Here is a 14,177-nt window from a genome sequence, read left to right as displayed (position 1 = left end):
CAGATTCACTCACCATTTAAAAAGAATAGGGGTGTATGTAATTTTTTTTTCAGCTATATAATATTTTGTATAATTAATACAAGAACACAATTATATAGAATACACTTTATTATTTAGTACCATTCTCCCGGACGTTCCCTGGCATTGCCCGGACGTTTCCGGACGCCCCCGGGCGTTATTTATTAGGACCGGTGTTCATTTCTCAACTGATGACTTAGATTGTTTCAGGTGTTTCACATAGGTGTCATGTCTCAAAGGTCGGCTGAGAAAGCCCACCTGACAACTATTTTCATAACGTCCACGGTTCCTAAAAAAATCCATTGAGTTAGATAACAATGAGCAATCAATCAATATATTATCGCTTAACCCTTTGAACAAAGTATGTTGTTTTTACATCGGCACTTCACACCATGATATGAGTGTATTCCCTTTCTTTTAGTAAACCTAGACATGTAAACTCTCACTTTTGACATATCCACTGTGCAAGATAACAGTGATTAATCAATCAATGTATTTTCTGTTAATCCTTTGATGACTAGTAGGCTATAGGAACGATCCGTTGATTTACAAAAAAGTAAATCAACTGATCATTCATCTCTTGCTGGGCTACCACGTGCATATTACATAATACATATTTCACTTAACTTCAAACCTGGATTTAGATTGAATAATTACCCCAGACACAATAAATGCCAAATGGGAACCTTTGTCAGGTAATCTGAGCGGTGCTACCACTAATTATACCTGTAATAAATTCATTAACTGAGCATCAAGCAAATGACGACAAATGCACGAGAAAACGTGGATGACAACAAGGGAGTAGTAATCGTATTATCAACGCAATCCGAAATCCGAAAATGCTTTCACTGCATGGATACTCTTTTATTATTAAACTATAACAATCATATAACTATTTCCAAATGACGACATCCGATGAGCTTCTTTTTGTCTGTTTGTTTAGGCTGAAGAAATTAATTAACATGCGCCATTTGTCGAAATCTTTATAGATCACGGTTAACCAATCAGTGTTCAAAAATGAGTAAAACAATTATTGCCTCCAAGTTTATTCAGCTGTCCTTGCAGACGGTAGCCCAGTCTCTTGTCACGCTCAGTTGCATTGCATATCATCTGGGTACTCACGAGGAAAAAACAATAACAAAGGCAACCACCAGTCCCAGGGAATTGCTTTAGATCAGTGCCCTTTAAGGGGTTCAAATTTGTGAATCTTTGTTTAATGCAGAACACCAGAACAAGGTATATTTATTTAATGTAGCATGATTTGTTTTGCCCTGTGTGCAATCAAATGTACCTGTAGTAATATAACTTTATCAACACTGTGCTGTTAAATAATTATCTATGTATAAGTTTATGTAAAATATTTTGTTTTTGAAATTTGATGGTTCGATCCCCAGCCGCATCAAACCAAAAGATGTTAAAAGATGGTACTTGTTGTTACCCTGCCTGGTACCCACATTAAGGGGCTAAGAAACAAAGACTTACTGGGTATCCATGTAAAATGTAGCATGGTATCTCAGTAGGCTAGCACTAGACATACAACATGTATCCCTATTTCACCTCACATTTATTTCATGAAAACACTAGTGATATATGTAAGTGTTATTTTTTTTCATAATAAACTGTCACAACATTAAACTTAAGTTTGAGGGACACCAAGTGTCAAACACATGTTCATACAACCAACCTTGTCCAGCGATGAACGATAGAATCATGTTACCGGTACTTATCACAATGCACTGCCATTACTTGTCGCAATGTGTTATTCTATTTGCTGTTTTGTAAAGCTCCATCTTTCTGTAATCTTAAATCCTATTACCATGTCATACTGATAATGGTACCAGTAACTGTACCAAATCATCATGTTGATAGAATAAAACGTTGAAATCAGTAGGTCAATCTTGTCTTCATCGTAAGTATGTCCACTTATCATGTTTGAAAATGTTAAGGTTTACTTGTAAGGGTATAAATGACTGATAGGGTAGTTGAGTACACTCAGGGTGATTGAGTTTGTTTTGGTACAGGTGAAAGTGTAATCTGATGTGATGCTGGGAGTGCAGCTTATGCCTCTCCAATTGAGATGCTTTGTAAATACCTTATCAATTAGAAACAGTAAAGTCAAATGTGTTAGTGCTTTCAAAGCAAACAGGTGACTTTATCTAATTAGTGGGGAGCTCTATTCAGGACCCTAAACCCAGTGAAAGGAGAGAGGTTGTTTGCAGTAAATATCTGTAAATTGTATTGATGCAGCGTGTGGCAATGAAAGGGGTATTCCACAAGCCAAACACCTATACAAATGAGTGTAAATGAATGGTGTCAATGTGAAGGGGACAGTGTTGTGTGAGGCATGCATTCGGGAAACCAGACAACTATCAGCTTTATGTCATTTGTCAGGGACTCATGAAAACGTTTTTATGATCCAAATGAAACTTTTACTCCACTGATGAAAGTTCCTATGGCCACAGTGTTTGTATCCCATTGAGACCAGGAGTACTGGCGTGGTGCACCTGTCAGTGTGAATACCCTTCAACATGATGTGCCCTAATGCCTTTCATAATTTCAATAAGACACACATTAACAAAGTGACACTCAGTTCATTAACATTTTCATAGAAGTTAAGCTGCAAACATTTGCCTTTTCTTTCATTTCAGTTTGATATTGAAATGCATGATTCTACGGTTTTGGGCGTTGGCCAGAGAGGGCAGGCGGTACATGTTATGGGAGTAGTCAGCTACTGCAGTAGCATTGGCATTGTGTGTTCATACTGCAGTGAAACACAAAGCTCATCAGGCACAGGTAAAACAATCCACTTTGTATAGTGCACACACAGTAATATAACTCAAGTTAACATAATGCAATTGGTACATTCACACAAGAATTCATCATGAAAAGTTCATACAATAATTCATCAAGTACAGTTATAGAAAACACCATGCACTTTTTACATTCATACAATCCCCATTTGAATCTGGGTTAGAATAATTCCCAAACAACCAACACTGGTTGAAAGTGATGACCAAATGAATTGGTGGTCAGGCTCAGTTTCTTGGTGGATTATGTGTAATCATATTCTGACAGAGTGGGCCGTTGCTCACAACATTGATCTCTGGATTGTCTGGTCCAGTCTTTAATATTTTACAGGCTGCTAACATATAGCTCGAACATTGCTGAGTGCAACATTAAACAATAAACAAACAATAATCAAAATATTCAAACAATAATTCATGAGTTATTGTTCACGCAATCATCAGGTCCAGGTAACAATAATTCATGAGTTACTGTTATAAAATGATCAGCATGTCAAGTTAACAATAATTCATGAGTTACTGTTATAAAATGATCAGCAGGTCAAGTTAACAATAATTCATGAGTTACTGTTCACACAATGATCATCAGGTCCAGGTAACAATAATTCATGAGTTACTGTTCACACAATGATCATCAGGTCCAGGTAACAATAATCAATGAGTTACTGTTCACACAATGATCATCAGGTCCAGGTAACAATAATTCATGAGTTGCTGTTATAAAATGATCAGCAGGTCAAGTTAACAATAATTCATGAGTTACTGTTCACACAATGATCATCAGGTCCAGGTAACAATAATTCATGAGTTGCTGTTATAAAATGATCAGCAGGTCAAGTTAACAATAATTCATGAGTTACTGTTCACACAATGATCTTCAGGTCCCGGTCCGCATTTCGCTGTGCAGAGTTGCGTCCCTTGGGCACGCCGGAAACCTAAGATTGTGGGTTCAAATCCCGGTTACACAATGATCATCACGTCCAGGTAACAATAATTCATGAGTTACTGTTACACAATGATCATCAGGTCCAGATAACAATAATTCATGAGTTACTCTTACACAATGATCATCAGGTCCAGATAACAATAATTCATGAGTTACTCTTACACAATGATCATCAGGTCCAGGTAACAATAATTCATGAGTTACTGTTCACACAATGATCATCAGCTCCCAGGTAACAATAATTCATGAGTTACTGTTCACGCAATGATCATCAGGTCCAGATAACAATAATTCATGAGTTATTGTTCATGCAATGATCATCAGGTCCAGGTAACAATAATTCATGAGTTACTGTTCACGCAATGATCATAGGGTCCAGATAACAATAATTCATGAGTTACTGTTACACGATGATCATCAGGTCCAGGTAACAATAATTCATGAGTTACTGTTACACAATGATCATCAGGTCAACTTAACAATAATTCATGAGTTCCTCTTACACAATGATCATCAGGTCCAGGTAACAATAATTCATGAGTTCCTGTTCACGTAATGACCATCAGGTCCAGCTAGCAATAATTTATGAGTAACTGTTCACACAATGATAATCAGGTCCAGATAACAATAATTCATTAGTTACTGTTCACACAATGATCTCCAGGTCCCGGTCCGCATTTCGCTGTGCAGAGTTGCGTCCCTTGGGCACGCCGGAAACCTGTGATTGTGGGTTCGAATCCCGGTTGGCCCCGATTATGGTTCTAGGTTTGACAGCACCATACCCGTGCTTGTGGGTTTCACCGAAGTGGTAAACATCTGAGACCTGTATCACTTCGGGCTTTCCTCCCACAAAAAGCTGACACGGAGTGATATAACTGGAATACTCTTAAAAGCAGCGTTAAACCCAACTCACTCATTCAGGTCCCAGTTACAATAATTCATGAGTTACTGTTCACGCAATGATCATCAGGTCCAGGTTACAATAATTCATGAGTTACTGTTATACGATGATCATCAGGTCCAGGTAACAATAATTCATGAGTTATTGTTCACACAATGATCATCAGGTCCAGATAACAATAATTCATGAGTTACTGTTCACACAATAATCATTAGGTCAAGGTAACAATAATTCATGAGTAACTCTTACACAATGATCATCAGGTCCAGGTAACAATAATTCATGAGTTACTCTTACACAATGATCATCAGGTCCAGGTAACAATAATTCATGAGTTACTTTTCACACAATGATCATCAGGTTCAGGTACCAATAATTCATGAGTTACTGTTACACAATGATCATCAGGTCCAGATAACAATAATTCATGAGTTACTGTTCATGTAATGATCATCAGGTCCAGGTAACAATAATTCATGAGTTACTCTTACACAATGATCATCAGGTCCAGGTAACAACAATTCATGAGTTATTGTTCATGCAGTGATCATCAGGTCCAGATAACAATAATTCATGAGTTATTGTTCACGCAATGATCATCAGGTCCAGGTAGCAATAATTCATGAGTTACTCTTACACAATGATCATCAGTCCCAGGTAACAATAATTCATGAGTTACTCTTACACAATGATCATCAGGTCCAGGTAACAATAATTCATGAGTTACTCTTACACAATGATCATCAGGTCCAGGTTACAATAAATCATGAGTAACTGTTCATGCAATGATCATCAGGTCCAGATAACAATAATTCATGAGTTACTGTTCACACAATTATCATCAGGTCCAGGTCACAATAATTCATGAGTTACTGTTCACGCAATGATCATCAGGTCCAGATAACAATAATTCATGAGTTATTATTCATGCAATGATCATCAGGTCCAGGTAACAATAATTCATGAGTTACTGTTCACGCAATGATCATCAGGTCCAGATAACAATAATTCGTGAGTTACTGTTACACGATGATCATCAGGTCCAGGTAACAATAATTCATGAGTTACTGTTACACAATGATCATCAGGTCCAGATAACAATAATTCATGAGTTACTGTTCACGCAATGATCATCAGGTCCAGGTAACAATAATTCATGAGTTGCTGTTCACGTAATGACCATCAGGTCCAGCTAGCAATAATTTATGAGTAACTGTTCACACAATGATAATCAGGTCCAGATAACAATAATTCATTAGTTACTGTTCACACAATGATCTCCAGGTCCCGGTCCGCATTTCGCTGTGCAGAGTTGCGTCCCTTGGGCACGCCGGAAACCTGTGATTGTGGGTTCGAATCCCGGTTGGCCCCGATTATGGTTCTAGGTTTGACAGCACCATACCCGTGCTTGTGGGTTTCACCGAAGTGGTAAACATCTGAGACCTGTATCACTTCGGGCTTTCCTCCCACAAAAAGCTGACACGGAGTGATATAACTGGAATACTCTTAAAAGCAGCGTTAAACCCAACTCACTCATTCAGGTCCCAGTTACAATAATTCATGAGTTACTGTTCACGCAATGATCATCAGGTCCAGGTTACAATAATTCATGAGTTACTGTTACACGATGATCATCAGGTCCAGGTTACAATAATTCATGAGTTATTGTTCATGCACTGATCATCAGGTCCAGGTAATAATAATTCATGAGTTATTGTTCACACAATGATCATCAGGTCCAGGTAACAATAATTCATGAGTTACTGTTCACACAATAATCATTAGGTCAAGGTAACAATAATTCATGAGTTACTCTTACACAATGATCATCAGGTCCAGGTAACAATAATTCATGAGTTACTTTTCACACAATGATCATCAGGTCCAGGTAACAATAATTCATGAGTTACTTTTCACACAATGATCATCAGGTCCAGGTAACAATAATTAATGAGTTACTCTTACACAATGATCATCAGGTCCAGATAACAATAATTCATGAGTTGCTGTTCACGTAATGACCATCAGGTCCAGCTAGCAATAATTTATGAGTAACTGTTCACACAATGATAATCAGGTCCAGATAACAATAATTCATTAGTTACTGTTCACACAATGATCTCCAGGTCCCGGTCCGCATTTCGCTGTGCAGAGTTGCGTCCCTTGGGCACGCCGGAAACCTATGATTGTGGGTTCAAATCCCGGTTGGCCCCGATTATGGTTCTAGGTTTTTCAGCACCATACCCGTGCTTGTGGGTTTCACCGAACTGGTAAACATCTGAGACCTGTATCACTTCGGGCTTTCCTCCCACAAAAAGCTGACACGGAGTGATATAACTGGAATACTCTTAAAAGCAGCGTTAAACCCAACTCACTCACTCACTCATTCAGGTCCCAGTTACAATAATTCATGAGTTACTGTTCATGCAATGATCATCAGGTCCAGTAGCAATAATTCATGAGTAACTCTTACACAATGATGATCAGGTCCAGGTAACAATGATTCATGAGTTACTGTTCACACAATTATCATCAGGTCCAGATAACAATAATTCATGAGTTACTCTTACACAATGATCATCAGGTCCAGGTTACAGTAATTCATGAGTTACTCTTACACAATGATCATCAGGTCCAGGTAACAATAATTCATGAGTTACTCTTACACAATGGTCATCAGGTCCAGATAACAATAATTCATGAGTTATTGTTCATGCAATGATTATCAGGTCCAGGTAGCAATAATTCATGAGCTACTCTTACACAATGATCATCAGGTCCAGGTAACAATAATTCATGAGTTACTCTTACACAATGATCATCAGGTCCAGATAACAATAATTCATGAGTTACTTTTCACACAATGATCATCAGGTCCAGGTAACAATAATTCATGAGTTACTGTTACACAATGATCATCAGATCCAGGTAACAATAATTCACGAGTTACTGTTCACACAATGATCATCAGCTACCAGTTACAATAATTCATTAGTTACTGTTCACACAATGATGATCAGGTCCAGGATACAATAATTCATGAGTTACTGTTCACACAATGATCATCAGGTCCAGGTAACAATAATTCATGAGTTACTGTTCACACAATGATCATCAGGTCCAGGTAACAATAATTAATGAGTTACTGTTCACACAATGATCATCAGGTCCAGGTAACAATAATTCATGAGTTGCTGTTCACGTAATGACCATCAGGTCCAGCTAGCAATAATTTATGAGTAACTGTTCAAACAATGATAATCAGGTCCAGATAACAATAATTCATTAGTTACTGTTCACACAATGATCTCCAGGTCCCGGTCCGCATTTCGCTGTGCAGAGTTGCGTCCCTTGGGCACGCCGGAAACCTATGATTGTGGGTTCAAATCCCGGTTGGCCCCGATTATGGTTCTAGGTTTTTCAGCACCATACCCGTGCTTGAGGGTTTCACCGAAGTGGTAAACATCTGAGACCTGTATCACTTCGGGCTTTCCTCCCACAAAAAGCTGACACGGAGTGATATAACTGGAATACTCTTAAAAGCAGCGTTAAACCCAACTCACTCACTCACTCATTCAGGTCCCAGTTACAATAATTCATGAGTTACTGTTCACCCAATGATCATCAGGTCCAGGTTACAATAATTCATGAGTTACTGTTCACGCAATGATCATCCGGTCCAGGTAACAATAATTCATTAGTTACTCTAACACAATGATCATCAGGTCATCGTAACAATAATTCATGAGTTATTGTTCATGCAATGATCATCAGGTCCAGGTAGCAATAATTCATGAGTTACTCTTACACAATGATCATCAGGTCCAGGTAAAAATAATTCATGAGTTACTCTTACACAATGATCATCAGGTCCAGGTAACAATAATTCATGAGTTACTCTTACACAATGATCATCAGGTCCAGGTAACAATAATTCATGAGTTACTCTTACACAATGATCATCAGGTCCAGGTTACAATAATTCATGAGTTACTCTTACACAATGATCATCAGGTCCAGGTAACAATAAATCATGAGTTACTGTTACACGATGATCATCAGGTCCAGGTAGCAATAATTCATGAGTTACTGTTCACACAATTATCATCAGGTCCAGATAACAATAATTCATGAGTTACTCTTACACAAAGATCATCAGGTCCAGGTAACAATAATTCATGAGTTACTCTTACACAATGATCATCAGGTCATCGTAACAATAATTCATGAGTTATTGTTCATGCAATGATCATCAGGTCCAGTTAGCAATAATTCATGAGTTACTCTTACACAATGATCATCAGGTCATCGTAACAATAATTCATGAGTTACTGTTATCACAATTATCATCAGGTCCAGGTAACAATAATTCATGAGTTACTGTTATCACAATTATCATCAGGTCCTGGTAACAATAATTCATGAGTTACTCTTACACAATGATCATCAGGTCCAGGTAACAATAATTCATGAGTTACTGTTCACACAATGATCATCAGGTCCAGGTAACAATAATTCATGAGTTACTCTTACACAATGATCATCAGGTCATCGTAACAATAATCCATGAGTTATTGTTCATGCAATGATCATCAGGTCCAGGTAACAATATTTCATGAGTTATTGTTCACACAATGATCATCAGGTCCAGGTAACAATAATTCATGAGTTACTGTTACAGAATGATCATCAGGTCCAGGTAACAATAATTCATGAGTTACTCTTACACAATGATCATCAGGTCCAGGTAACAATAATTCATGAGTTACTCTTACACAATGATCATCAGCTCCCAGGTAACAATAATTCATGAGTTTCTTTTCACACAATGATCATCAGGTCCAGATAACAATAATTCATGAGTTACTGTTCACGCAATGATCATCAGGTCCAGATAACAATAATTCATGAGTTACTTTTCACACAATGATCATCAGGTCCAGGGAACAATAATTCATGAGTTACTCTTACACAATGATCATCAGACCCAGGTAACAATAATTCATGAGTTACTCTTACACAATGATCATCAGGTCCAGGTAACAATAATTCATGAGTTATTGTTACACAATGATCATCAGGTCCAGGTTACAATAATTCATGAGTAACTGTTCATGCAATGATCATCAGGTCCAGATAACAATAATTCATGAGTTACTGTTCACACAATTATCATCAGGTCCAGGTAACAATAATTCATGAGTTACTGTTCACGCAATGATCATCAGGTCCAGATAACAATAATTCATGAGTTATTATTCATGCAATGATCATCAGGTCCAGATAACAATAATTCATGAGTTACTGTTCTCGCAATGATCATCAGGTTTAGATAACAATAATTCATGAGTTACTGTTCTCGCAATGATCATCAGGTTTAGATAACAATAATTCATGAGTTACTGTTACACGATGATCATCAGGTCCAGGTAACAATAATTCATGAGTTACTGTTACACAATGATCATCAGGTCCAGATAACAATAATTCATGAGTTACTCTTACACAATGATCATCAGGTCCAGATAACAATAATTCATGAGTTACTCTTACACAATGATCATCAGGTCCAGGTAACAATGATTCATGATTTTCTGTTCACACAATGATCATCAGGTCCAGATAACAATAATTCATGAGTTACTCTTACACAATGATCATCAGGTCCAGGTAACAATTATTCATGAGTTACTCTTACACAATGATCATCAGGTCCAGGTAACAATAATTCATGAGTTACTGTTCACACAATGATCATCAAGTTCAGGTAACAATAATTAATGAGTTACTGTTCACACAATCATCATCAGGTCCAGGTAACAATAATTCATGTGTTACTCTTACACAATGATCATCAGGTCCAGATAACAATAATTCATGAGTTACTGTTCACACAATGATCATCAAGTTCAGGTTACAATAATTAATGAGTTACTGTTCACACAATGATCATCAGGTCCAGGTAACAATAATTCATGAGTTACTCTTACACAATGATCATCAGGTCCAGGTAACAATAATTAATGAGTTACTGTTCACACAATGATCATCAGGTCCAGGTAACAATAATTCATGAGTTACCGTTCACACAATGATCATCAGGTCTAAGTAACAATGATTCATGAGTTACTTTTCACAAAATGACCATCAGGTCCAGGTAACAATAATTCATGAGTTACTGTTCACACAATGATCATCAGGTCCAGGTAACAATAATTCATGAGTTGCTGTTCACACAATGATCATCAAGTTCAGGTAACAATAATTAATGAGTTACTGTTCACACAATGATCATCAGGTCCAGGTAACAATAATTCATGAGTTACTCTTACACAATTATCATCAGGTCCAGATAACAATAATTCATGAGTTACTGTTCACACAATGATCATCAGGTCCAGGTAACAATAATTCATGAGTTACTTTTCACACAATGACCATCAGGTCCAGGTAACAATAATTCATGAGTTACTGTTCACACAATGATCATCAGGTCCAGATAACAATGATTCATGAGTTGCTGTTCACACAATGATCATCAAGTTCAGGTAACAATAATTAATGAGTTACTGTTCACACAATGATCATCAGGTCCAGGTAACAATAATTCATGAGTTACTCTTACACAATTATCATCAGGTCCAGATAACAATAATTCATGAGTTACTGTTCACACAATGATCATCAAGTTCAGGTAACAATAATTAATGAGTTACTGTTCACACAATCATCATCAGGTCCAGGTAACAATAATTCATGTGTTACTCTTACACAATGATCATCAGGTCCAGATAACAATAATTCATGAGTTACTGTTCACACAATGATCATCAGGTCCAGGTAACAATAATTCATGAGTTACTCTTACACAATGATCATCAGGTCCAGGGAACAATAATTAATGAGTTACTGTTCACACAATGATCATCAGGTCCAGGTAACAATAATTCATGCGTTACCGTTCACACAATGATCATCAGGTCTAAGTAACAATGATTCATGAGTTACTTTTCACAAAATGACCATCAGGTCCAGGTAACAATAATTCATGAGTTACTGTTCACACAATGATCATCAGGTCCAGGTAACAATAATTCATGAGTTGCTGTTCACACAATGATCATCAAGTTCAGGTAACAATAATTAATGAGTTACTGTTCACACAATGATCATCAGGTCCAGGTAACAATAATTCATGAGTTACTCTTACACAATTATCATCAGGTCCAGATAACAATAATTCATGAGTTACTGTTCACACAATGATCATCAGGTCCAGGTAACAATAATTCATGAGTTACTTTTCACACAATGACCATCAGGTCCAGGTAACAATAATTCATGAGTTACTGTTCACACAATGATCATCAGGTCCAGGTAACAATGATTCATGAGTTGCTGTTCACACAATGATCATCAAGTTCAGGTAACAATAATTAATGAGTTACTGTTCACACAATGATCATCAGGTCCAGGTAACAATAATTCATGAGTTACTCTTACACAATTATCATCAGGTCCAGATAACAATAATTCATGAGTTACTGTTCACACAATGATCATCAGGTCCAGGTAACAATAATTCATGAGTTACTTTTCACACAATGACCATCAGGTCCAGGTAACAATAATTCATGAGTTACTGTTCACACAATGATCATCAGGTCCAGGTAACAATAATTCATGAGTTGCTGTTCACACAATGATCATCAGGTCCAGGTAACAATAATTCAAGAGTTACTGTTTACACAATGATCATCAGGTCTAGGTTACAATAATTCATGAGTTACTGTTCACACAATGTAAGAATAATTCATTAGCTACTGTTCACACAATGATAATCAGGTCCAGGTAACACAATAGTCATCTTTGAATAAGGTGCATCTCTTTAACAAGTAGGACTGATAGTTTCTTTTGAGAAAAATTAGAAGTTGATGATTGTGGTGTATGAGAAAACAACAAATTAGAAACGTTTCTGTTCAACTATGAGATAATGGATTCAAGCAAGCTGTGAGCCAATATGACACACAACAGTCATGACATTGCGCAATGTTGACCCTGGTTGTTAAGACATGGACATGGTCACCTTGGTCAGCAATCGGGAATCTCATGGAAGCAGAAGTATGGATGTGTTGAAGAGTGTCAGTCTTTGGTAACCGTTGATGAATTGTGTTGATAACAACAATAATATTGTAATTACTGATGAGTAATTGTATGAACTGTACCTGATGAACACAATAATTCATCATGTACAGTTAACACAGTAATTCATCATGTAAAGTTAACACAATAATTCATCAAGCACAGTTCACACAATAATTCATCCACAGTTCACACAATAATTCATTGTACATAGTTTACACAATAATTCGTGTACAGTTCACACGATTATTCATCATGCACAGTTTACGCAATAATTCATCATGCACGGTTCACACAATAATTCGTGTACATTTCACACAATAATTTGTGTACAGTTCACACAATGATTCATCATGCACTGTTCACACGATAATTCATCATGCACAGTTCATACGATAATTCATTGTGCACAGTTCACACAATAGTTCGTGTACAGTTCACACAATTATCATCATGCACAGTTCACACGATAATTCATCATGCACAGTTCACACAATAATTCATCATGCACACTTCACATAATAATTCATCATGCACAGTTTATACAATGATTCATTAAGCACAGTTCATACAATAATTCATCATGCACAGTTCACACAATAATTCATCATGCACACTTCACACAATAAGTCATCATGCACTTATCACACAACAATTGATTGTGCACGGTTCACACAATAATTTGTGTACAGTTCACACGGTTTTTCATCATGGCCAATAATCCATTTATTACATATTCAAAGTACTAATATCTAATATTTCCATTGGATGACTCCCAAATGTTTCCTTCTGTCTGAAAGGCCACAGTGGCCAATTTGGTGGCAAGTGTAGAATCCATAACAAAAGGCCGTGCAGTATGTGAGTTCTATTCCGTGGATGGGGAACTAGTTTAAGAAAAGTTAATGCAGGTTTCACAGGTTATTGTTTTGGAGGAATTAAGAATTACCAGAGAAGAAACAGGTTTTTAGGTTGTTTGTAAACAACTATTTCAGCAGATGAACTGGTTATAAAGTTTGTAAAAAGCCTATCAGATGCTATTCTCTCATTGAGCATAGTTGAACCGGGCAATAAATACCATTAGACATCCATATGCCAATATAATCATCCTCCAAGAACAATAGAATACATCACATAAGGTTTCTAAAGGCATTTAGAAGTTGGATGTACCCTGTTATTCACCTGATGAAGGGGCAAGAAAAGGCCCTGAAACATTGTGTTTGTGTACAATAGAGACGTTGTTATACATATTATTCCTTGTCACATGATCACACAGTTTGATCTCTTAATTGCTTGTGGGTGAGTTCCCAAACCTCATATTGCCTACAACTTATGTGAATGTGACCATTATTATCATGAATTGTCTTAT

This window comes from Haliotis cracherodii, unplaced genomic scaffold (assembly GCF_022045235.1).
Source record: "Haliotis cracherodii isolate W230 unplaced genomic scaffold, xgHalCrac1.p SCAF_3, whole genome shotgun sequence".
Classification (NCBI taxonomy): domain Eukaryota; kingdom Metazoa; phylum Mollusca; class Gastropoda; order Lepetellida; family Haliotidae; genus Haliotis; species Haliotis cracherodii.
The sequence above is the reverse complement of the archived record's forward strand: the minus strand, read 5'-3'. Positions refer to the sequence as shown.